Below are 24,605 nucleotides of genomic sequence, written 5' to 3'. Positions count from 1 at the left end.
GTGTGAAATCTGCTTCTTGCTTCAGTTTCAACTTAGATGATCACAAAAGACTTGAGCCAGCACCTAAAACACTGTCACATCCCGAAGACTGTATCCTTCACTCTCTTGCTGAGGGTAAAACAATTTGTGGTAGATGAGTCACTGGTAGCAAAATAATGAAAGCTTCATAAAGATAGTGCTGTCTGCTGAAAGCTCCAAAAAGCCCACACATCAGGGAGGTAAATGACATTAAGGGACCTTTCTAACAATGGTGTGAGATCATACTGTTCTCTCTCAACCAGAGCCGAATCAGGACAATACCAATGGTAAAAACATGAGAGGAGGAAATTGAAGAAACAGGATTAGCTCTTAACCCTAGTCAATTTATATGCCATAAGAATCACTTATATTTCCCAAATATAAATGAGAAATAGAAACTCCTGCAGGGAGATAAATAATATACTTTACAATGTCTGACACTTATATTTGCTTGGTAAACATTAGTTTTCTTTTTTATTGTAAAATGAACTTTGTATTCAATTTGCTTAACTCCAGGAGCAGCTGTGGCTTTTGAGAGCTTTCCATGCACTTTAACACCTGAGGTGGATGGAGCACCATTTCACAGAACTTTCAGGCTCTGGAGGAGGCACACATGCAAACATGCTTGAAGATTACATGAAATGGGTTCTGAACAGTGGTTTGGCAGGGCAACTTTAAAAGCCATAGGATGTATGATTAATGTGAATCAAGAAATTGGAGATGGGCCATGAAGAGATCTGGTCTGAGCTGAGCTTGAGGAATGCTACAGTTGTGAGCAGAAAGGTTAACAGAACAATGGGAGTGAAGATGGGATGGCGGAAACATACTAATTATTACATTTAAGTTACCTGGAGCAGAGAAGGCTGTTGGAATACCTGACCAAAAAAGAAGAAAGGAGAATATTTATAGTGTTAGATAAGCCTGGACAGTTAGGGGAGAGCTAGACCATGGAGGATAATTCATGCTGCCCTATGAAGTTCTAGTTTTATTCTAGAACTAAGGAAGAACTTAATGTAAGAGGTTTTATTTATTGTTTGCATTTGTTTACTGACTTAATGAGGGAAGTGCCTCCAGTTTGAGAGAGAAAACTTTGTTCCAAGATTGACAGCAAAAAAAAAGCATACGTACATGAGCATGCACACACCGTATCACAGACACATAAGCAAATTAGTTAAGTGTGTCTATTAAATTAATTTAGTGTGCTACTATTTACTTTATTATAAGATGTGTGTATTTACTCTCACAAACTGAGCTGCCCTAGTTACATGTTTCCAAATTGAGATTTCTAAACCGCCACAAGCCGTCAATGATGAAAGCTTGCTTCGTGCACTAAAGAACAGAATTTGTAGCAGACACTAGCTCTGTGGCCAGGAAGAGGGAGTACGAAGGAATGAGTTGACAAGGCACACTCCATATTAGTAGGAAGCCACCATGGGAAGTAGAAAGCAGGGTGAGGCCAGGGGTGGGTCATGGTGCCTGACTCCTGTGATAGGGCTAACATAGAAAGGTGGCAGCTCAGTGGACACTTGGTTTCTTAAATTTTCTGCATCCATATTCAGGGATGTGGGTATGAACAACTTCACAATCTTCTCAGACCATTCACTAATAAGAATGGAGCTCCTCAAGTCTTGTAAGGTACAATCTTGGTGGCTTCAGGGACTGAATGGGGTCAAGGAAGCCCATGAGAACCATCTGTATTCTATCTGGTGACTCTGTGCTGGAGGTAAGGGTAGAACTAGGGGTAACAAAGGAGTACAGGGTGTAATACATATTCTGTGAGCTCTTATCATCCAATTGAAGAGCTAAGACCTACTTTGACACAAAGCTTTTAGCACACAAGCTTTTAGCATGTACAAGTTCAAGATAACTTTTGTTTATACATAACTCAAGCTCTTCTTCATGAAATTTTGCTTTGTTTCACATCCACCGCACCCCTTTCCCCTACTTTTCCACAATGCCTTATCATTTATTTACAATTTACTCCATTTTCACATAATTAAAAAATAATGTAAGTACAGACAGATGCAACTTCTATTGCTAGGGAAACTGGCATGTGTGGTTTTGGTAAAGTCACTTAACTCAGCTTATTCTTTTTATTATATTTCCTGTTTATCTCACTCATACTTATTATAAACTTTATTCTTTCTATGTCCCCATGTTCTGACAAATCAATACAATTCTTCTGAATAAACCAACTTAATTCTTTTTATTTCTACTTGATAAATTTTGATTTAACCTTTTCTTGACCTCTCAATTGTCATCATAAAGAATCATTTGCATTTATCTTTAAAATTATGTAAATGCCTGAATTGGTTATTTTATATGCATGTATAGCTATATTTATATGGATACATAAAAGGTTAATGTATATGAAATTAGTCTCAAACTGAAAAGCATTAAAATTTTATATTTGTGATCAACATAGTGTGACCTCAATGTATTAGAAAGGGCATTTTTATTGGTTTATTGTTATTTATGTCTAACAAATTGACCACTATGTAAAAATGTCTCATTATATTTAATATACTAAGTACTGGTTAGTATGTTGGTGAGATGAAACTTAAATTTTATTCCTGGAAAACTTGTTTAACTGAAAAATTGGTGTAGCTTTTGTCAAAAAAAAAACGTAATATGAAATGGTTCTTGAAAACTTAATATATATTGATTTTTAAAATCTGATTTCTATTAATTAGCCCTTAAAAATATAAAGGCAATATTTAGACTCATATTCATAGCATTACTTTTTAATTAATTCACTACGTGTTTTTTGAGTACATACTGTGAGCTGGACAGCGTTCTAGGATTTGGAAACAAACATCCATTCTTCTGTAGACCTTGTAGCTAGGGAGTCTGACAATGATGAGTGTGAACATATGATCACATAAAAGTCATTATTTTAGATATCAGGAGAGACTTTTCCAAAGAGATGACACCTGAGCAGAGATTGAACAAGATGACCAAGTGAGTCATGAGATATCTGGGGTTGGGGGGAAGACACTTATAATATCAAAAATGTGTAAACCACTCCAATATCCAACAACCATAGAATGGCTGAATAATCCTTGATATCATCACATCATCTTGGTTCCCATGTTGGTGTATACCTATCGGCTCAGAAAAAGTACAACAAACAGCACCCTATTTTGCTTTCATTAATGGTTAGGTATATATAATACATTTTATGGACATCCTTCAAAAAATGGATTCCCATATAATAAGTTAGGGAACTCTTTTCCTTTCTGACAAACCTTATTTCCTTACTTTGGTATCCTATACTTCCCCCTCTTCTCTCTAAATATACACTCTTACCAAGGTTCACAACACATCCTATTTTTTAAAATCCGCTTAAGTTATGACTTAATTCAATTCTTTGGTCTGAAAACTAACATGTTGTTTGTATTCTAGTCACAACAATTTCACTGAGCACTCGCTCTGAAAAGTGTTGAAGACACATAGAAGAAAATATGAATGATCCTTGCTTTCACAAAGCATACTATGTAAAGAAGGAGATGAATGGGGAAACAGAAGCTCATAATACAAGTTGAAAAGGGTCTATGATATGCAGAGGATTCCACTGGACCACAGGGCAAGTATTTCTAAATTGAGACAAGGGCTCTGAGAGGAGGTCACTATGAATATGGTAATATTTTGCATTTGGTTTTGAAGGACAAGTGCAATTAACTAGTTGATGAAGGAGGTGGGTAAACGATTCCAAGTAGTGGGATTGGAGTGAGTATAATATGCAGGAGAGCTCATGGTGTGGAAAAGCAAAGGTGAGTATTTTTGACTCAAGAAAGTGTTGGAGAGGAATAGCTGCAAAAGAGGCTGGAGACTCAGGCAGAGATCAGATAATAAAGAACACGTGTTGACTTTGTGTTTGACATTTATCCTATAGGTCTAGAGGATCTGTTATTTTATTTTATTATTTCATTTTATTATTTTATTTTATTTTAAATATTTTATTTATTTATTCATGAGAAACACAGAGAGGAGAGAGAGAGGGGCAGAGACACAGGCAGAGGGAGAAGCAGGCTCTATGAGGGAGCCCGATGTGGGACTCAATCCCGGGACTCCAGGATCACTCCCTGGGCTGAAGGCAGTGCTAAACCGCTGAGCCACCCGGGCTGCCCAGGATCTGTTATTTTAAACTGATGAGTGACATAATCAGAGTTTGGTATTGAATGGATTACTATTTTTAGCAAGTAGACACATAAGTTATCAAGTTCTCTTTTATTGAGCTATAATTCATGTATCATAAAATTTACCCTTTTAAAGTGTGTAATTCAGTGGTTTTTAGTATATCTACATATTTCCTCCCATGGGTATATCATATCATAGTTCTCAGTTATCTGAGCATCAATTGATGGAAATTTGAATTGTTTCCACTCTTTGGCTATGAATGTTGATGTTAGGAACATTTGTGTGCATGTTCTTGAGTGAACAAATATTTTCAATTATTTTGAGTGTGTATCTAGGAGTGGAATTGCTAGTCTATATGGTGAGTCTATGTTTAATTTTTTTGTATGGCCTGATGCTGAGTTGGGTTACACTCATTCTTTAATTATCCCATTGAGTTTTTGCACCTCAATGCAGAACATGACATTAATCCCAGTATTAGAAATATTCCTTCATCATCTCTCTCTATATATCCTACTGTTCTGTTTGAGCATTTATACTTGTCTACACTTTTCATGCTTGTTTATTTTTTCACTTGTTTTCCCCAACTAGAATACAAGATTCTGAAGGGTGGGTTACTATTTATTATTATTGTTACTGTTGTTGCAGTTGTTATTTTTATTCAATACTATATTGAGTACCTCTTTTAGTGCTTGACACATAACTCATAATCAATACTTGTTGAATGAAAACTTAAGCACTGTTATTATTCATATTATTAGTTTCATCATACTGTTTTACCCATTACATATATTTAAAAATTGTGTAGTTGCTATCCAAAATAATAGCAAGTCTTTTAATGGATCCATTATTATAATAATTTTTTAAAGATTTTATTTATTTATTCACGAGAGACAGAGAGAGAGAGAGAGGCAGAAACTCAGGCAGAGGGAGAAGCAGGCCCCATGCAGAGAGCCCAACGCGGGACTCCATCCCGGGTCTCCAGGATCATAACCCAGGCTGAAGGCAGCGCTAAACCGCTGGGCCACTGGGGCTGCCCTTAATGGATCCATTATTAAGGGACATGGGTTACCCATTTCTTTAATGCTGACTCCCTTTCTTTGTCTACCTCAGTGAAATTTCTAATGACTGGAAAGACAGCAAAAGTCAGACATCAAGAGGGAGAAGAGGCCATGGAAGATTGAATTATTCTTGACATGGATAGAATAATATAGAGGGACTGTGCATAAAGTCAAGGGAAAGGAAGAGGAGTTATATATAATAATCATCCCTTTGAATGGGTTTATTTTAAGTATCTCTGGTGTAATCCTCTGGAGATCATCTGACAGTATGGAGTTCTCAGACATTAGGGGACATAATTCTCATAGAGTCAAGAGGCATTATAGCCAGCTGTGGATTTTCCTACCTTGCTTAGCCTTCAATATGGCACAAATACAAATCCTCTGTACTCACGGCACAGATAGTTATTCTACAACCAGAAACACTGTTATAATTCACAGAATCTGGTTGTTTCCAAAAAAGAAATATACCACTTTAAAAAGTCTGAAAAATCTCAGAGATGAAGATAATATGTGAATCCTGAAGACCAATGTAGGTACCCCTTCCCTTTTTTCCTGAAAATGTTCAATCATTTATAGCTCCATGTTTTAAATGTCTGTTCAAATGATTCACCATCAATACATTGCTGCTCTGTATTCATGTTTTTTGGTGGGTTTTTTTTTTGTTTGTTTTTGTTTTTTTGAAAATTTGTGACTAATGTCCTAGGTTAGATTGAGGACACATATATTTTTTAAATTTAAATTCAATTTAATTAATATATAGTGTAATATTAGTTTCAGATGTAGAGCTCAGTGATTCATCAGTTGCTTATAACACCCAGTGTTCATTACATCATATGCTCTCCTTAATGCCCATCACCTAGTTACCTGATCCCCCAAAACCCTCCCCTCCAGCAACTCTCTGTTCCCTATAGTTAAGAGTCTCTCGTGGTTTGTCTCCCTGTCTTTTTTTATCTTATTTTTCATATTAATTAGATCAAAAGGAAAATACGGTATGCATCGTTCTAACCAGACCTATCAGAGTGACCACTGACATCCAGGTCCAACCCATGTTTGCTGAAGTAGGGACAGGTTAAGATTACTACATCTCCTGGAAAAAGTAAGGGAAGAGAATTAAAAAAGAATGAAAAGAGCAGCTTTAGAAGGGTTTAGAATCAAAGCTGAGTGGTCCCATTTGACCTCAATTTGGCAAATATAAGCTGTCTGTTATATGTATGATGATGTACATATAACATGGTTATGGTTGTTGTATGGTATGTACAACAACCATACTGATCTAAAGGGAATGAAAAAGTTAAACACTAAGATCTCAGCAAGAAAGAGACAGACAGCTTTAATTCCTGCTGTAGTGTCAGTGAGAAACAGAGGGTTGCAACACAAATAATTGTAATTTGAGTATAAGTAGCAGGAGAATCTCACTTAGGTGACATCCACCATGAAAACAAGGACTCCCCTTTGATAGTAGCTTAGTATGAAAGAAGAACTTGGGTAGCAGGCAACTGTATTGAGTGAGTTTTCTGGGGGGTGATGAGAGAAAAACATGGAGAAATCCTTGTATTTCAGCAAAACATTAGATAGTGCATGAGAAAGCAAGTAAGTAAAGCTGTGGCAACACAATTAATGACAGCTTTCCCTCTAAGCACAAGACTTGGAAAGAGAGGGAAATGGTTTCTTAATGAAGGCATATTCACCATGTGAACTGGGATGTTTCTTCTGTTCTTTAATGGGAACTTTGATATTATAGCAATGCTTCATTGCACTTTGAAGAAGTAGGATTTGCAGTATCCTTTCTTCTATCTAAAAGGAAAGAAGGGATGAATAATATGTTGGGTTTAGATAAGAGAGAAGGAGGCTGACACACAGAGCTCCAAATCTGTGGTTTTCCATATGATCTTTGTGTCAGGCCATCCTTACTGGCTAAAGGGAAGGAAAGTCAGTGCTTCTGGATTTGAATAGAAGGAACTGAAAAGTCAAAATTTTATGTGATATATCTCACAGTTCATGACATCTGGCCTTTGTAGAAATAAATGTTATTGTTGTTCAAGATTTTCACACTGTTTAATATAATAGCTTGGATATTGACATCCTAAGCAGCTCTGATTCAGATTTATTTACTTATTTAGCAAATTTTTGTCTTTGGAACTTTTCTGACCACTAAAAATACAAATACAGTGAATAAAGCAAAGTCTCTCCCTTCAGGAATTTGATATGAACAAAGTCTATAAACAAAGGGGCAACTGCAATTAAATCAGAACATGGATACTGACAAGTGTAAAAAAAAAAAGGTGTGGGGGGGCAAGAGGTGACTAACACAGGCACTGTTTCACATGGAATTTGGTGAAGTTCCTTCCTGCTCCAGCACCACCAGATACACTTCTTTTTTTTTTTTTTTTTTTTTACTTCATTAAGAACTGATTTAAAACTAGTATTTTGAGCAGGAAAACCATGGTTAAAGTTGATAATGACTTTGATTTATCAAATCATCTTCTTAATCTGAAGGATATAATAATTTATTATAGCATATGTGTTTCTATGGTATTGTTAAATTTCCACATTCAACATAAACTTCCATTCAAAACTGGAAGTTTTGTGAGAACAGTGACTATGTCTATCCATTATTATACTTCCACTTTTTAGTAGGCTAACAATAAATTGCTGGAGGCATGAATGGATGAAACAATCTGAGTTTTACTGAGTTTTACTGTCATCAGTTATTCCATGGTAGCCATGAAGCAATAAATTCCACATTTTTAAAACTTAAAACATATTAAGATTCAATTTTCCCAGTGTCCTCACTACCCAAGGTTGAGAAGTCGATAATCAGATATTTTAAGGGCCTCCTCCCATTCCTAGACTTCTGTTGTCCAAGAAAATGAAAAAGAACCATTATTTGCACTACATGCCTTGGGGCTCATAGCTGGGTATCTCCAAATCTTTTTCCCTTAGTTTGGCTGTAGGGACTTCCACTTGGATTCTCATGGCCTCAGTGCTAGGGTCCAGGGTTCAGAATCACCCATGTGCTCTTATCAGCTCAATGTGGATCAAGGTTGTTTGATTGCAGTTAGTTTATTGCCATTCCTCAGGGCTTTCCCAGGTGTTTCTCTACTAGAGTCAGTCTACTTGTTTAAATGTATGTATCTTTCCTTTTTTGAGACAACACAGTCTAGTGCTATCAAGAGCTCTGCTACCCCACCAACATGCATAATGTGATTCTGAAAGAAGGGACAGAAGAAGAATGAGGGTAGGACTCAGCAAAAACAGAGAAGTTTTTTTTTCCTCTTTGCTGGAGAGTCCAGGCCATGTTTGGAGAAAAGGTACCCCACTGGCCAATTTATGGCAGCCTGGCTTTTAGGTGCCTATAACCAAATTTGAGTTAATTTTCACTTTGATAGTTAACCTTATTACAGAGAAGATGCATTACGTTTGTAATTCAGAGTAAATTTAATGAAGTTGAGGGAAGTAATATAGTGCTAAAATATCAGTTTAATATTATGTTAAATTAATACTGATTTTAAAAAATGGAACCTAAAGAGAAATGGAAATATGACTCTTCATTTGTCTAAATAAACAATGATAGTAAATCAAAAAGCAGTAAAATGATACATTTAGGGTGAAGTATCAAGAGATTTAGCTTGGTTCACTTTATTGGCAAGAGACAATCATATCATTTCAAAATAAGATGAGCATAGAATTTCAAACAGAACAAGAAAATAAATCATGTGAAATGTGGTGCCCATTACTTCTGCAAAGCTACTGCATGCACCTTTAGAAACTTTTCCTAAGGCAGTAATTTAGTAGTACTACAAAGATGAATGTATAAGGATATTCATCTCAGTTTTGTTAATCAAGGCAATGGAAACAAGCTAAATGCACATCAATATTGGATAGGTTATATATATGACGGTTATTCAAGTAATGGGATACTCTGCAGCCTGTACAGAATTGGATACATATTATTTTTTATACTGAGTTAGAAAGAATTTCATAATACATTTTTGAGTGAAAAAGCAATGGGGTAATCTTTAGATAAAATTAACTGCACTTGTAAGAGGGGGAATAAAGGAAGTACAAATAAGAGCCTGTTCAGAATGACAAATCAAACAGATTCTGGAACACCCTTGTGTTTGATGTCAGGTATCTTGAAATACATCATCTATGATTTTGTGGTTTTGAAAGGGTTTCTGCAATTCATGTTACTGCTTACATAGCCACCAAAATATTAATGTTTTTCTCACAGTGCTATGGACTGAGTTGTGCTGCCTTCTCCCCCAAATTTACGTGTTGATACCCTAACCCCCAATGTGACAGCATTGGGCGATGTAGCCCATGGAAGGTAATTAGGTTTAAATGAGGTCATGAGGGTGGTGCACCATGGTGGAAAAGACATGATCACTACTTTTCTCTGTCTACCATACAGGATCACAAGGAGAAGGTGACTATCTACAAGCCCAGAAAGGAGCCCTTACTGGACACCCAATAGGCTGACACCTTGATCTTGGACTTATCCTTCAGAACTGTGAGAAACAAATTCTTATTGCTTAAACCACTCAGGCTACAGTACTTTGTATGGTAGCCTGAGCTTACTAAGACACATACTAAGTAATGTATTAGTTGTTTACTGCCGTGCAACAAATTACTTCAAATGTAATGACTTGAACAAGAACCTGTCATCTCACAATTTGTGTGTGTGTGTGTGTGTGTGTGGTTCATGCATTCAGAAGCAGTTTACCGACGTGGTTCTGTCTCAGGTTGAAGTCTAGATGTCCACTGATTGGCGGCCATGTCAAGGCTTGACTGAGGCTGACAGATCAATTTCTAATATCACTAATGTGTCTGTTTGGCAGAAGCCTCCATTTTCTGCTGGCTATTGGCAGAGGGCCTTGTTACCCACCAAATAAGCATCTCCTCACACAGGAAAGCTTGCTTCCCCCAGCGTAAGTGATCCAAAAGAGAGAAACAGAACCAACAATACCATCACTTCTGCTACATTCTACGGCTCATCAGCCTGATATAACACAAGGAGGAACAGCACAATGTGTAACTATTAGGAGTCAGAGATCATGAGGAGCCATTTCAGACCTAGCTACCACAAAAAAGATCATTGTCCTATTTCACCTATTTTCTTTATTATGTTTATGTTATATTTGTGTATTATATATATTGTTTTATATTACTATATTACAGTGTGTTATGTATATAAACAAAACCTACATTTAAAAATAATGTAGACTTCAGGGAAGCCTTGGTAGCTCAGTGGTTGAGTGTCTGCCTTTGGTTCAGATTGTGATCCAGGATCCTGGGATCAAGTCCTGCATTGGACTCCCTGCAAGGAGCCTGCTTCTTCCTCTGCCTATCTCTGCCTCTTTCTCTGTGTCTCATGAATAAATATTTTAAAAAATAATGCAGACTTCAGTATGTTAACATAGAAGTCACAAAGACTTCAGTATGTTAACAAAACCCCAATAATTCCAAGAATCCATCTTCATATATTGGGCAGCCCAAGTGAACATTGTTTTCCCTCAGAGCTCTAGCAATATTAGTGTACACACCCTGGGTCCTGTGGCTGCCACTTGCTATAAGCCTATTGTCCAGCTTTATTGTCATTCTTAAGTATGTGATAAATTTTTACCTTCATAGCTGCTTTTAACACATTTTCATGGTCTTTGCTATTCTCAGGTTTTGTTTCAAGGCACCAAGAAATAGACTATTTTTGTATTTGTCATTCTTTGTATGCAAAATCACATTTTTAATCACATGCATACAAGTCTTAGTATTTATCTCCACAAGTATTTTGTCTCAATTTCCTCCTTCTGAAACTCTATTTTCTTAAGCTTTTTATTTATCTATTGATGAGAGACAGAGAGAGAGAGAGACAGAGAAATAGGCTGAGGGAGAAGCAGGGTCCATGCAGGGAACCTGAGGTGGGACTCGATCCCAGGACCCTGGGATCATGCCCTGAGCCAAAGGCAGATGCTCAGCCGCTGAGCCACCCAGGTGCCCCATCCTTCTGAAACTTTAAATAAAAGCATGCCACATCTCCTCCGTCTATCCTCTCTCTCCTAATCTTTATTTCACATTACCTACATACTTATTTCTCAGTGCTGTACTTTGAATTAAAAAATAAATAAATAACATGATCTTTTTTATTTAGCTATATCTCACCTATTGCTACATATACTTTGAATTTGTCATTTCAGAAATTTTATTTTATTGTTTTTAATTTTTGGATATTCCATTTGGATCTTTTAAAAAAATATTTTCCATGCATTTTTAATGTTTTTTTTTTTTTTTTTATTCTTTAGTTCAGTTTTTGCTGGACTAAATAAGCCCAGCTTATTTATTCAATCTTTAACATGACAATTATTCCCTATTTTGTATTTGATAAATCCAATATCTGAATTCCTCAGGGAGGATTAAATCTGGTCTATTATTTTTTGCTCATTGTCACTCACTATTACCAATTCCTTTATGTATTCAGCAATTTTTAATTGTGAGCTCATAGTTCGTTGAAGGTAACCAGTAAAAACAAACAAACAAAAACACCAAAAAAAAAACTACAAATGTCTTAATAAATAGGAATTTTAAGGTACAAAACTAAATAGAAATTTAAGGATATCATTCAAAAATTATAATTATTATTTAACCAACATATAGACCTTTCAAATATCAGGTAAACACCAAACTAAAAAAAAAAAAAAAAGAAAAGAAAAAGAAAACATCATAATGTAATACATTTTAAAGAGCATGCAAACAATATATAATAAATTCACAAAACTAAACCTCAGCACATATGTATGTCCATAAATATAAATGAACTAAACATAATTTTAAGAAAAACTCATATTTTATAGTGAAGCAAAACCCAACTTTATGATGATTATAACAGATACACATAAATTAAATATTTATAGATGTTTGAATATAAATGTGTGGATACTTTGATTTCTAAGAATATATATTAGGCTGGATTCTCTGAAGAACTTTCCTGCTAAAATACACCCAGTACATGCAGAAATTACAAATTTGTGATTTCTAGAGTACTCCTTGCCTTATTAGAAATTAAAGACAATCTTTAAGGGTAAAATTTAAAAAACAAATAAAGCAATAATGACAACTATAACCAAGAAAAAAAAAAAACAAGAACATGGGAACCTAAGACAGGATCTTCATGGATGCCAGCACTGCTGTGAGCATCTGACCCTGGGCATTTGACCCTGAGCATTTGACCCTGAGCATTTGACCCTGGGCAAAGTTGGAAGGTGATTTGAGATTCTTCAACTACGCTGGGGATCCTCAAGCAGGATAAAGTTAATATCAGCATGAGACCCAGCAGAAGCAAATCAAATCCTCTCATAAAATAAAAATAAAGACTAAATATATAAATAATCCTTTGGTGAGAATCAACAAAAACATCAGGCATAAATAAGTATTAAAATAGAGATAAAAAGAAAACCATAAGTAGAGAACCATCTAATTAAAACAAGAAAAAAAGCCTAAAATATTGTATGAATTACCATATGCCAATATGTTTAAAAATTAAAGGGAACTCTAGAAATTATAAATTACTAAAACTGACACAAGAAAAAAAATAGAAATCCTGAAAAACACTTAAACCCTTAAAGAAGTAACCATCACAAATGTCAAATTAGTAGTTAACTAAAATTGCATGGAAAAGGAAAGACAAATGGCCAATAAACATAAATAGTCAAGAAAAGCATATGAAATGTACTCCAGTTCATTAGTAAACAGGGAAATCTAAATTAAGATCACAATTAGAATCATTTTGCACCATGAAATTGGCAAAAAATTAATGTCTGATAATATCAAATATTAGCTGTGAATATTCATTAATTTGAACTTTGGCACACTGCTGGTGGGATAGTAAATTAATAAAAGCATTTTGACAAACAATTGGGAGTTACAGATTTGAATGGAAGTATAATACACACCAGCAGTTTCATTTATGAAAATAACTTATAAACTCTTTTGAGTACAAGGAGATGGAGGCAAACATATTTACAGTAATGCAGCTCATACTAGCAAGAAACCACGAAAGAGCCAACGTGTGGAATATCGTACTACAGTGAAAGTGAATGAATTACAACAGCCCACAAAAAGAGTGGATTTAGAAAAGTATTATTGAGCTCAAATATCACAGATTACCACAAACAGTATGATTCCATTTCCACAGATTACAAAAACAAACAAACAAACAAACAAACAAACAAAAAATACTATATTGTACAGAGAGACATCAGTGTGATTTTTACAGTTGTTCTTAAATTAGGTATGGATTACTTCTAGATGGTTTATAGATAGATAGATGATAGATAGATAAATAGAGTTCCATATTACATAGGAATATTTTTTAAAAGGCTACATATAAAAATAGCAAATAATCTGTATTTAGGTAGAAATGTTTTTAATGTTAAATGCAACTAAAGGTTTCTTAACCCAGCCATGCATAGATTTCTAAGTGCTGCATAACCACATTTAGAATTCCAAGGTAAGCCTTCCAACAGATTTAAACTAATTATAACTTTAAAGCAGAGATCATTCCAATGCTATTTAAATTGTTTCCAAGCTTTTTATGAAGTGCATATAAGGTGACACTGAAATTGAACAAAAGAGGCAAAATAGAAAAAAAAACTCAATTTATTAAATAATAAATATTAACTTACTTTTGAGAAATTACTATGGGAGAGGCACAGTCTTAGGTGCTGGGTTTTTGGCAGAAAACAAGAGATAAAATCTGTCCTTTTTAGTGTAATGAGAGGAAGGAGAATAAATAACAAAAAATTAATGAAATAAATGATTTGACACAAAAATCTTAAATTTGGTTTCAGCAGGCAGATTTTAGCAGCATATAAAAATTAGTAAATCATCATTCCATAGTATTAAGGAAAATAAGAATTATTCAAAATTAAGATGTTTTAATATAATCAATCATAAGATAATCAATCATACTATTATATCTTAGAAAAAAGTACATTTACAGACATTAAAATAATCTTTGAAAAAAATTAAACATATCAGTGTTAAAAAATACAATAAAACAAGAATATAATGAATTTATAGCAAAATATATATATTTTTTCACTTGCACCTCAAAGACAATAGACACAAAAGAAAAACAAGCGAATATTCTTACTAAAGTCTAGAACAAAAATGCTGAGAGTTAACTGCCATATTCCTGAAGAAGAGCAAACAAATATATAGGGGAAATACATTTAAGTATTAAAATAGTAAGTAAAAGTTAATACTAACACAGCTGGCAAGTAAGATGATTATTTACCTGGAAAATGAAAAATAATCAACTGAAAAAACACTGCAACCAATGAAGGAACCAGTAACATGGTGAGATGCAAAGTTGATACAAATGAGTAGAAACAGTGGATACTTAGAAATTATATGGTACTAAGGAAATCCTGTTAAAATCTAAAACACCTAGAAATAAATTTTAAAACTTTAAATGTCTTTGAAGAACCCTAAAAGAAAACTTGAATAAATGGAAGGCACATTGTCATTTGGGATGGGAACAGAACACTGTGGATAAGTCAAATCTTTCCAAGTTAAACTATACATTTAATAATTTGATAGTATACTCAGAAAAATACCAATACTTCTCTTTTGTCTTTTTAATTCAGTTAGGCAAGATCACTCTTTAAAAAAAATTCTTTTGGGGCAGCCCAGGTGGCACAGTGGTTTAGCGCTGCCTTCAGCCCAGGGCCTGATCCTGGAGACCTGGGATCAAGTCCCACATCAGGCTCCCTGCATGGAGCCTGCTTCTCCCTCTGCCTGTGTCTCTGCCTCTCTCTCTCGTGCATGCTCTCTCTCTCTGTCTCTCATGAATAGACAAATAAATGTTTAAAAATATTTTAATGTAAAACAAATTAATCAAGAATGTCATGGAAAAATATGAGTAAAAAATAGTAATGAATATAGACTATCCCACCAGATATTAAAATTGTTACAAAGCCACTAAAACAATGTTGATGTGCTACATACATATGTCATTAAATAATTAGAATGAACATCGTCCTACAAATAGACCTATGTCCATACAGAAATATAGTTATGAGAAAAGTAAATTCTAAAATAATTGGAAGAAATGTTGGCTCTTTAAAAGCATCTTGGCATGACTGTGTAGACATGTGAAAATAAATACAAAATGAATATGCTTGTACTTTAAACATTAACCAACAACATTTTCAAACAGAAAACAAAAATTAAATGTACAAAGTCCTTCTAAATACAAGAAACAATATAATCACTGTATAACTTCTGAAATGGGAGAGCCTTTCTTACTGTGTAAATAAAGTTTCATAGAGTATTTACTTGCTAAAATTATATCAAATTTTAAAAAATATTGTGGGAGTTTCAGCATATTACACATTTATAATTCATATCACAGACAAAAGGCTGATTTTCTTAACATACAAAAGGTCCAACAGACTGATAAAGATAAAATAAAAACCACTCCCAAAGATGTGCAAAGAATCTCACTAGACTTTGTTAATTAAAAATCACTAATAGATTTTCCATATGCTAACAAAATTCTCAATTTTGGTCAAAAATAAAAGAAATTCAAATTCAGACTACACTAACATGCCAGCTTTTCACCTATGGATTGACAAAAATCAAAAAGTTTGAAAATGTATTACATTGGCCACTGTGGAGAACATTCTTTCTCAGTGCTAGCCACAATTGAAATTGGTACAACCACTATGAAGAGTACATTGAAAATTATATGAAAGCAACAAGTGAACAAGCATTTTAACCTAATAATTTTATTTCTAAAAATTAATTCTGCAGATGTACTTGTAATATATGTGAACTTGTATGAACAAGGTTATTCTTGACAACATTGCTAAATTAAAAAAAAAAAAAAGACTGGAAACCACCTAAAGGTACATATATAGGATTTAATTTAATAAATCCTGGTGAAAAATAAATAAATCCTTGTGTATCCATGCAATATTAAAGAAAGCTTTTAGATACTTAATAGAAAGCTTGCCAATATAGGGAAGGGAACTATAAGGGGCAGGAAAAGGACTACAGTGAGGGAATATATACTTATTTATCATATTTTTATATTATTTATTTATTCATTCATTCATTCATTTATTTTGTCTTTTTGAAACATGAATATATTACCTAGAAAATAAAATTAAATAATATAAAGACTCCAATTACAATAATAACAAAACCCTTCAAAGAACATGAGAAAACCCGTGCATGGAAGGTGGCTTAAATTTTCTGATGTCACCTGTCAAGATCCAACCAAGCTCTGATTTACTGAATCTACAGCTGTGTCTTTTATGATGTTGGTGTTCCAAGGATCACAGTGAGAGCCCCCGAGACTGTGGGATCCCCCGGCACTTCCCAGCTCTCCCCTTCTATTAATTGTGATTTTGAAAGGGATTCTCTACTGAGCAGTAAGCTGCTTATTTAATAAGTGTTATTTTTTTTCTAGCAATACACAGTAAACTAAAATGACTTTTTAATAAGATAGTCCCTGTTGCCAGAAAATTAGGTATTTAGGGGATTTTGCAGAACATGCATTTGCTATAACCGATAGAGCAGAACAACTCTTATAATATGCATTCTCTGTATGGAAAAATATGCATTTGTACAAATGAGTGTTTACTAGCCCAGGGTTGAAAATGGGTCTCAGGTACATATTATTCATTAAAATGTTCTCTCCACATCCCAAATCTGGCTAGGAGAGAAAAAAAAATAGCTTTAACCTGGTCCACATTGAATTTGAAATCAGTAACAAAGTTTTTCCTCTTTAAAACATGTTTTTACTTGCCAAATGCAGTGTGAAAAGTTACAGCAGAGAAGGTTTTTTCTTTTACTTTACAGAAAGACATTTCAATAATTGATGTTAAGGATTTTCACAAAGCAGTTTAAATAAAAAAACATGAATCATAAGAATTTTGTTCATAAGAGCAAAATTTTGTTTCATAAGAATTAAAGAGCAAGTGAGTGGTACAATAACTTCACTTGGAAGTACAGGGGTTTTTGGATAAATGAGGAAAAGGAATAAATTTTGGTGAAATCATAGAGCTGGAAGAAATATGTAACTATGCCTCATATTATTAGCCTTTCTCCCAATTTCAGAGAATAGAAACAATTACTAATGCCAGGACAGTCTCTAGGCTCCAAGTGGATCCAAGTTCACATACTTGGGTTTGAAATTAGTCTCTGAAGAAATTTGAAACTGTTCTTGCCAATTTGTTATCCTTCAAATCAGGATAAGAAGAAATATCCAAAAGTAATTTATACAGCAATAAGGCGTATTCATGTACAGACACTATATTGCTCCAATCCTGGGACTTGCACTAAAGATTATGACATTTTGAAGCTGAAAATTATCCTAGAAGTTGACTGCTCAATACTTTTTCATTTTATACACAAGAAACAGAGATTTAGAATAAGAAATTGTTCTACATGACTCACTCAGTCACTGAGCAGAACACAGAGGCCTCGGACCCAGGACTCCTCAACCCTAAGCTCTTTACTACCAGTCTCCATTGCAAGAGTCTTCAAGACCAGATCCATCAGAAATTACACCATGATGGATAGAAGTATGACAGAGCACAAATGGCTCTGGTTCCCAGATTTCACTGTCACCCATCTTTCTTTTTACCTATTTTATATAGTAGATTTGTGAGGGAGAATTCACTGGGAGGTAAAATACTAGGGTTATTTTTTTATAAAATAGGATTCCTAATGACACACACAAAAATTGCTGATATACGATGAGTTGACCTATAAAAATCAAAACAAAGATACAAAAAATAATACAAGAAAGAAGAAAAGGAAAGAAAGAAAGAAAGAAAGAAAGAAAGAAAGAAAGAAAGAAGAAAGAAAGAAGAGAAGAGAGGAGAAGAGAGAGAAGAGAAAGGAAGGGAAGGGAAAGGAAGGGAAGGGAAGGGAAGGGAAGGGAAGGGAAGGGAAGGGAAGAGAAGAGAAGAGAAGAGAAGAGGAGAGGAGAGGAGAGGAGAGGAGAGGAGAGGAGAGAAGAGAAGAGAAGAGAAGAGAAGAGAAGAGAAGAGAAAGAGAAGAAGAGAAGAGAAGAGAAAGAAGAGAAGAGAAGAGAAGAGAAGAGAAGAGAAGAGAAGAGAAGAGAAGAGAAGGGGAGGGGAGGGGAGGGGAGGGAGGGAGAGGAGGGGAGGGGAGGGGAGGGGGAACAAAGGGGGGGGGGGGAGGGGAGGGGGGAGGGACGGGAGGGGATGGTGAGGGGGGAGGGAGGGGAGGGGAGGTGGGGAGTGGAGGGTAGGGGAGGGGAGGGGGATTGAGGGGAGGGCGGGAGGGGCGGTGGGGGGGCTGGGAGGGGAGGGGAGGAGGGGAGGGGAGGTGAGGGGAGGGAAGGAGGAGAGAAGAGAAGAGAAGAGAAGAAGAGAAGAAGAAAGAGAAGAGAAGGGAGAGAAGAGAAGCGAAGAGAAGAGAAGAGAAGAGAAGAGAAGAGAAGAGAAGAGAAGAGAAGAGAAGAAAGGAAGGATGGAGTGAAGGAACAAAAAAAACCCATTGTAATAAGATTAAATTTAAAATGGATCTGGGAGGTCTTAAAGCATTAGGTAAAAGATGGTTGAAGCTCTCAAATCTTAACTTCAATTTCTTTCTTTAGTGATTTAATTTTACCTTAATCTCCTTACTAGCTTGATTCTATATTAATTTACTGACTGTTTCTTTCTGTAAGGGAGCAATATTTGCCACCCCAAAATGTGTCTCCTTGCATGAGGATTAATTCAAGCTGATTATTTTTAAGAAATAGAAAACTCAAAATATTTTTTTCTTTCTTTTTGCCTTTCCCCTAACTGCCTAACAGAATTTAGAAGACTTGCTTCAGGGAGGGAGTTATCCCCATAGAAAACAATATTATAATGTGAACTAGGGGTGGTAGACAGGGAGGAACTCAGAAAAATCTGCTTGTTAAATTCCTCCCTTTTACCCATGTTTCTGGATGGCCCAGCAAACATTTGTTTACAAAGCATTTACTCTTAGGCAGCCCAGGTGGCTCAGTGGTTTAGCATGGCCTTTGGCCCAAGGCATTATCCTGGAGACCCGGGATCGAGTCCCACATTGGGCTCCCTGCATGGAGCCTGCTTCTCCCTCTGCCTCTCCCTCTGTGTCTCTCATGAATAAATAAGTAAAATTTTTTTTTTTTTTAAAAGCATTTGCTTTTTTCATGTTCCTGTGAATTGTCTTGCTTCTTTTGAAGTTCCAGGGCCTACCACCTACCTCTTTTTTAACTCAGAAGGGCATATAAACCTCAATTTCCTGACTATCTGAGGATTTCATATTCTTATGGAGCTCTGGTATATATACATAATCAAATGTGATTTTTTTTCCCTGGTTAATGTGTCTCATATCAATTCCATTCTTATACCAACCAGAATAATTTTTAAGGATAGATAAAAATGTTTCTTTCCCAACGCTTGTTCCTCAAACCCCTATTAATGAGAATTTGACATAACTTGCTGTATAAATAATCCTTCGCAGCAACTCACCCCCTGCCCATCCATCCTGATTACACCCCTCAATTCTGTCACATATATACATTGGGATTTAATGGTCTTTATCTCAGAAGAGATCCATCTCTTCTTAAATGCAAATAAATAAAATAGCCTTCCATTGTTTTTTGTTTGTTTTAAATATACATTTTTTAAGGATTTTATTTATTTATTCATGAGAGACACACAGAGAGAGAGGCAGAAACACAGGCAGAGGGAGAAGCAGGCTCCATGCAGGGAGCCCAGTACGGGACTCAATGCCAGAACCAGATGCTCAACCACTGAGCCATCCAGGTGTCCCTGTTTTAAATATTTCATTTATTTATTTGAGAGAGAGAGAGAGAGAAAGAGCAAGCAGGATGAAGGGCAGACCCAGAAGCAGTTTCCCTGTTGAGCAGGAAGCCTGATTCAGGCGCTGGGATCATGACCTAAGCCAAAAGTAGATACTTAACCGACTGAGCCACTCAAGCACTCTAAATAGTTTTCCTTTGGTCTGGCATGCTGCATACCTAAGCTGCTATGCAGTTACTTTCTTTCCCAATTATTAAATCTTTTGAAAGCACAGTTTCTGTCCATGTCCCTACACTGAGACTGCTCTCCATGGGAGCCAGTGCTCTTGAAGGTGGAAAATCGAACACCACATGCAAAGTCCTCACATGATTGTGTTGCTCTCAAGCACTGTTTGAGTTAAGGCTCTAGGGAAAATTAGTGGGAAATATGTAGACTAGGAATCCAACTGTATAGGTTCAAATCCCAACTGTTAATGATCTGTATGTAATATCTGGCAGGTTATTGAGCTTTTCTGTACCTGTTTCTTCTTATGTAAACCATGGACCATGATATCTACATAATAGAATACAGTTGTGAAAATTGTCATGTGTGAGAGATTTGAAACAACATTAACTTCACCTTTTTTTTTTTTTGTTTATTGTAAAAGATAAATAGTACTGGACATGATAAGGATAGCTTCTATTCACGATAACTATTGCAAGGGGGAAAAGGATCCATCAGGAACTGAGCCCAACTTCCCTGAAATAAACAAACAAAAACCTGGACATTTTTTCAAGGCCAGGGGTGTACAAAGGAACAGCTCCCCAACACAGACCAAATTGTTCTTCAAGTGTCCCAGTGGATAAAGAATTTAGGTAGAGGATTGAATCCTGAAAGACCTACTCAAAGGCCATATAGTTCATGAGAACACATTATTACCATTAGTGGGATGTGCCTGCTCAGATTTCTAAAGATTGTATTTATTTATTTGAGAAAGAGAGAAAGAGAACATGTGCACATGGGGGAGAAGAGGGAAAGGGACAAGCAGACTACACTGAGGATAAAGCCCTATGAGGGGCTCCATCTCATAACACTGAGATCATGACCTGAGATAACTCAAGAGCTGAATGCCTTAACCAACTGAGCCACACAATTGCCCCCACTGCCCAGATTTTTAAATATACTTAAAATCTCACAAGCAAAACTTGGTTTAAGCTAAATGTCATGGTCTGCTTGTTGGAAAGGAAAAGTACTGATATTCCTGAACATCTTTTTTCAGGATTAAGATTTGGGTAGGTCTCTCTTCCAAGCCTGTCTGCAGCATCCAAGGGGGAACAAAAAGAGCACTGGCTTTGGGATCACACAGCTTTAACTGCAAAACTCACTTTATAAATTTCTTACTACTTGTGTGTTTGGGACAAAGCCATTTAAACTTTCTGAACCTGTATTTTTATCTGTGTTTATTGTATTTAATTTAAAATACCCAAAATAGTTACTATTCAAAAGGTTCATTATAAGAATTAAGAGATATGACACATTTATTTAGTAAGTTTGGCAAATAATGAAGACTTACTTTCTATTATTAGCTTATCACTTTATTAAATAATCATTTGTATACTATTTAACATATACAATAATTTTTGTTAAGTGTATCATATTGTTTAGTTATATTCATACTCAATATTGATTAAATAATTAAATATTAAGCTTCTCATTTTTATTTTACTATTTATGTTGATAAATAATATGCAACACATATTACCTTCTCAGAGATATGACTTAATGTCTTTCACTTACGAATCCATCATGTCTCTAAAATCAGGGACTTCCAGATTTGCAAATTCCCATGGCACATTAAATAAGTGAGAAAATACCTTTCTCTCTCTTCCTCTCTCTCTCTCTCAATCTTTCTCTGACTGCTTAGAATTCACCCACTTCAAATGTATTATTTAATGTTTTTTCTCTTTTAAAGGATTTCCTTAGACTATTTCAGGGAGATAAAGGAAATTTTATGACTATCTTTTTCACCCCAATCACCATAAGTGCTTTTTTTCCCAAGCATCAGAAGAAAAGAGGAAATATTGTCCAGTCACTTGTATAGTGAGCTACCACTGAGAAGTAGTAACCATCATTTTGTTTCCTATCCTTTACTTTCTTTTACTGTATCCATTATCTCAGGGGAATTTGTTCTCCAAGGAACAAAACCGTTTAATTACTGGCTTTTGCATTTCTAAAGCAGACATTCTGGCTCATGCAATGGAATTGGAATATTTCCTTAGCCAGCTCTTCTCTTGCCCAAAAAGAAATAAAGCCTTTCCAGAAAAAAAGACCATGGGTGTAGTCAGATTGGGAAGCTACCAGGTCAGACTTTCATAGACAGTGTGCAGATGGGACTCCTGCTCCTCCCTATCTGATTCCTACCCCAAAGCACAGCTCCAAGGGTGGGAGAGGATAATGAGATCTCCTGAAGAGATGGGAATCTACATGTAGAAATCACCAGTGCCATCTGGTCACCTGAGGTTCTTCCAGAAGTCTCCTTACCATCACAGCCAGGGAGTACACCAGGTAGATGTAAAGATGCAGCTAGGCTTAGTAGTCTCTGTTTCCAGAAAGTGCAAACCCACAGTTAGCTTTTCCAGGTCTTTGGTGGAGGTGCAAAAAACTTAGCTGAGAGAGAGAATCTGTGGCCTTTCAGGGGCTCTGTGATTAGGACAAGGTAATCCCCCTGAGGATGTCAACATGCATCCTGAAATAGGAAAACGGTTAGGGAGACAGTAGTCTCAGGTGATGCCTGCATAAATAGCTGAAGGAGAGAGAGCACCGGGCAGCACCTCTCATGTCAGCAGGTGCCAGGTGAGACAATAAGGCAGCTGTCCACCAGAGGCACTCTCCTCCCCTATGCCATGATACGACTTGGGGATTTAGATTGAATGCTAAATTAAATCCTCCTTCTCATCTACTTGGGAATTTAGAGATGATCCTACCTACAACAGGAAAAGAAGAATATCCAGCATTGAGGTTTTCTTGAAATAAGTCTCTTACCTGAAAAAAGAGGACAAACTGAAATCTAAAATAATGAAGTTATGATCTGACACTACTGAGTTTGATATTTGTAGGCAATTTTACCTCCTCATTTATTTGGGATTTAGTGATTATTGCTGGTAACACTGTGGAAGATCAGCTTTGTCTCTACCTGTACGCTCTTACACAAGCTACGTCTGCCAGGGATGTTTCCAGACAACTTCAAGTTTGAAAATTTCAGAGAACCGAGGCAAGGCCTTTCACCTGTGTGCACCTTTACAAAAGGACTCCCATCTATTTTAGTGATTTTCAGACAGTTTCCAGTTCTTCTTTCAGTGAGAATTTCTACCTTGCTGTAAGATTCAGGTAATAGCTTAGATTGCCAAGTAAACAAATTTTGTATGAAGGCCTCTAGAAAGTATCCCTAAAAAAAAAAAAAAAAAAAAAGAAAAGAAAAGAAAAGAAAAGCAACAGTACATATACACACACACACAATCTAAAATCTAAGAATGTCAGAGCAGTACATGAACTTAGAGATGAAATCCAACTTTTTCATTTTATAAAGAATGAAATCTCAATCCAACAAGGTGTTTGAATTACTGGAGACTTCCGAGTAGATCTGTCTCAGGGTCCAACTCAAATGCCCCCCTCATTTGACCTGTGGCTCACTTTCCCCTACAAGGTGAATAGCATCCAGAGTCTCTAGCTCAAGATCTTGGCAGGGAAGGGTGATTTTTCCTGCTACAGTAAGACAGACATGTGGGAGATAGCAACCTCCTCCATATACTAGATACATTTAAACTACATTTGCATAAGCTTAAAAATGCTGTGGGTGTTATGTGCTCTATATAAATTATAAACAGTAAATGATGACTTTGGAAGAATGCCAATGCATCCAAATCAGCACTCAGTTCATTAGATTCCACGCTCTGTACTGCTGCTTTTAAAAAAAAAAAAAAATGTAAATGATAAGGATTATGAGATTTGTCCCTGGCTAACAATGGACACACCCATGTGTAGTCTCTTAGTTACTGAGTATAAAGAAGTAATTAACACTGTCATTTTATATGTGTAGAAACTGTCATAAGCTAATAAGTGACGGAGACAGGATTTGAATCTAACTTAAGAATTTGTATGGGATCATTGAACCTGGCCCTACAGCAGTTTTCTTCTGTCTAACAAGCATTATGTAGGCTTTCGAGGAATCATATGAATGTAATTAATGATTTTTCTCAGCTATAACTGCATATGCATAGGGTTTGGATTCTAAAATCTTGGTTCTACCACTTACTCACTCTGATCATGGAAAGACACCTTGCTTCCCAGAATTTAATTCACAGATTCATAAATTCAATAAGCTTATATTATGTGCTTCTGTGCTGGACACCACCAGGTGTTAAATCTACAACCCCAGGGAGGGGGTATAACAACATGGCCTCACCTAAAGGTCCTTGTTTTCTAATGGGAAGAATGTGTTATAACTGCCGCCATGCTCCCATGCTTACCTCAGAGGCCTGCTGCGTGAACTGAATGCTTCATAAAACATAATATAATATATAAATCTAAAGGGTCATTATGA

At 35.8% G+C, this 24,605-nt stretch overlaps 1 long non-coding RNA gene across 2 annotated transcripts in view; it reads left to right on the top strand.

Moving 5' to 3' along the window:
* Positions 1-9,449: 9,449 nt before the first annotated feature.
* LOC118354331 (uncharacterized) overlaps positions 9,450-24,605 on the top strand; it is a 61,966-nt gene continuing 46,810 nt past the window's right edge. For both annotated transcript variants that reach the window (XR_007409929.1, XR_007409928.1), the window contains exons 1-2: positions 9,450-9,546; positions 9,631-9,729. This is a non-coding gene — a long non-coding RNA (uncharacterized LOC118354331). The remainder of the gene's footprint in view (positions 9,547-9,630; positions 9,730-24,605) is intronic.

Source organism: Canis lupus, chromosome 3 (genome assembly GCF_003254725.2).
Source record: "Canis lupus dingo isolate Sandy chromosome 3, ASM325472v2, whole genome shotgun sequence".
NCBI classification, from domain to species: domain Eukaryota; kingdom Metazoa; phylum Chordata; class Mammalia; order Carnivora; family Canidae; genus Canis; species Canis lupus.
The sequence above is the reverse complement of the archived record's forward strand: the minus strand, read 5'-3'. Positions and strand labels throughout refer to the sequence as shown.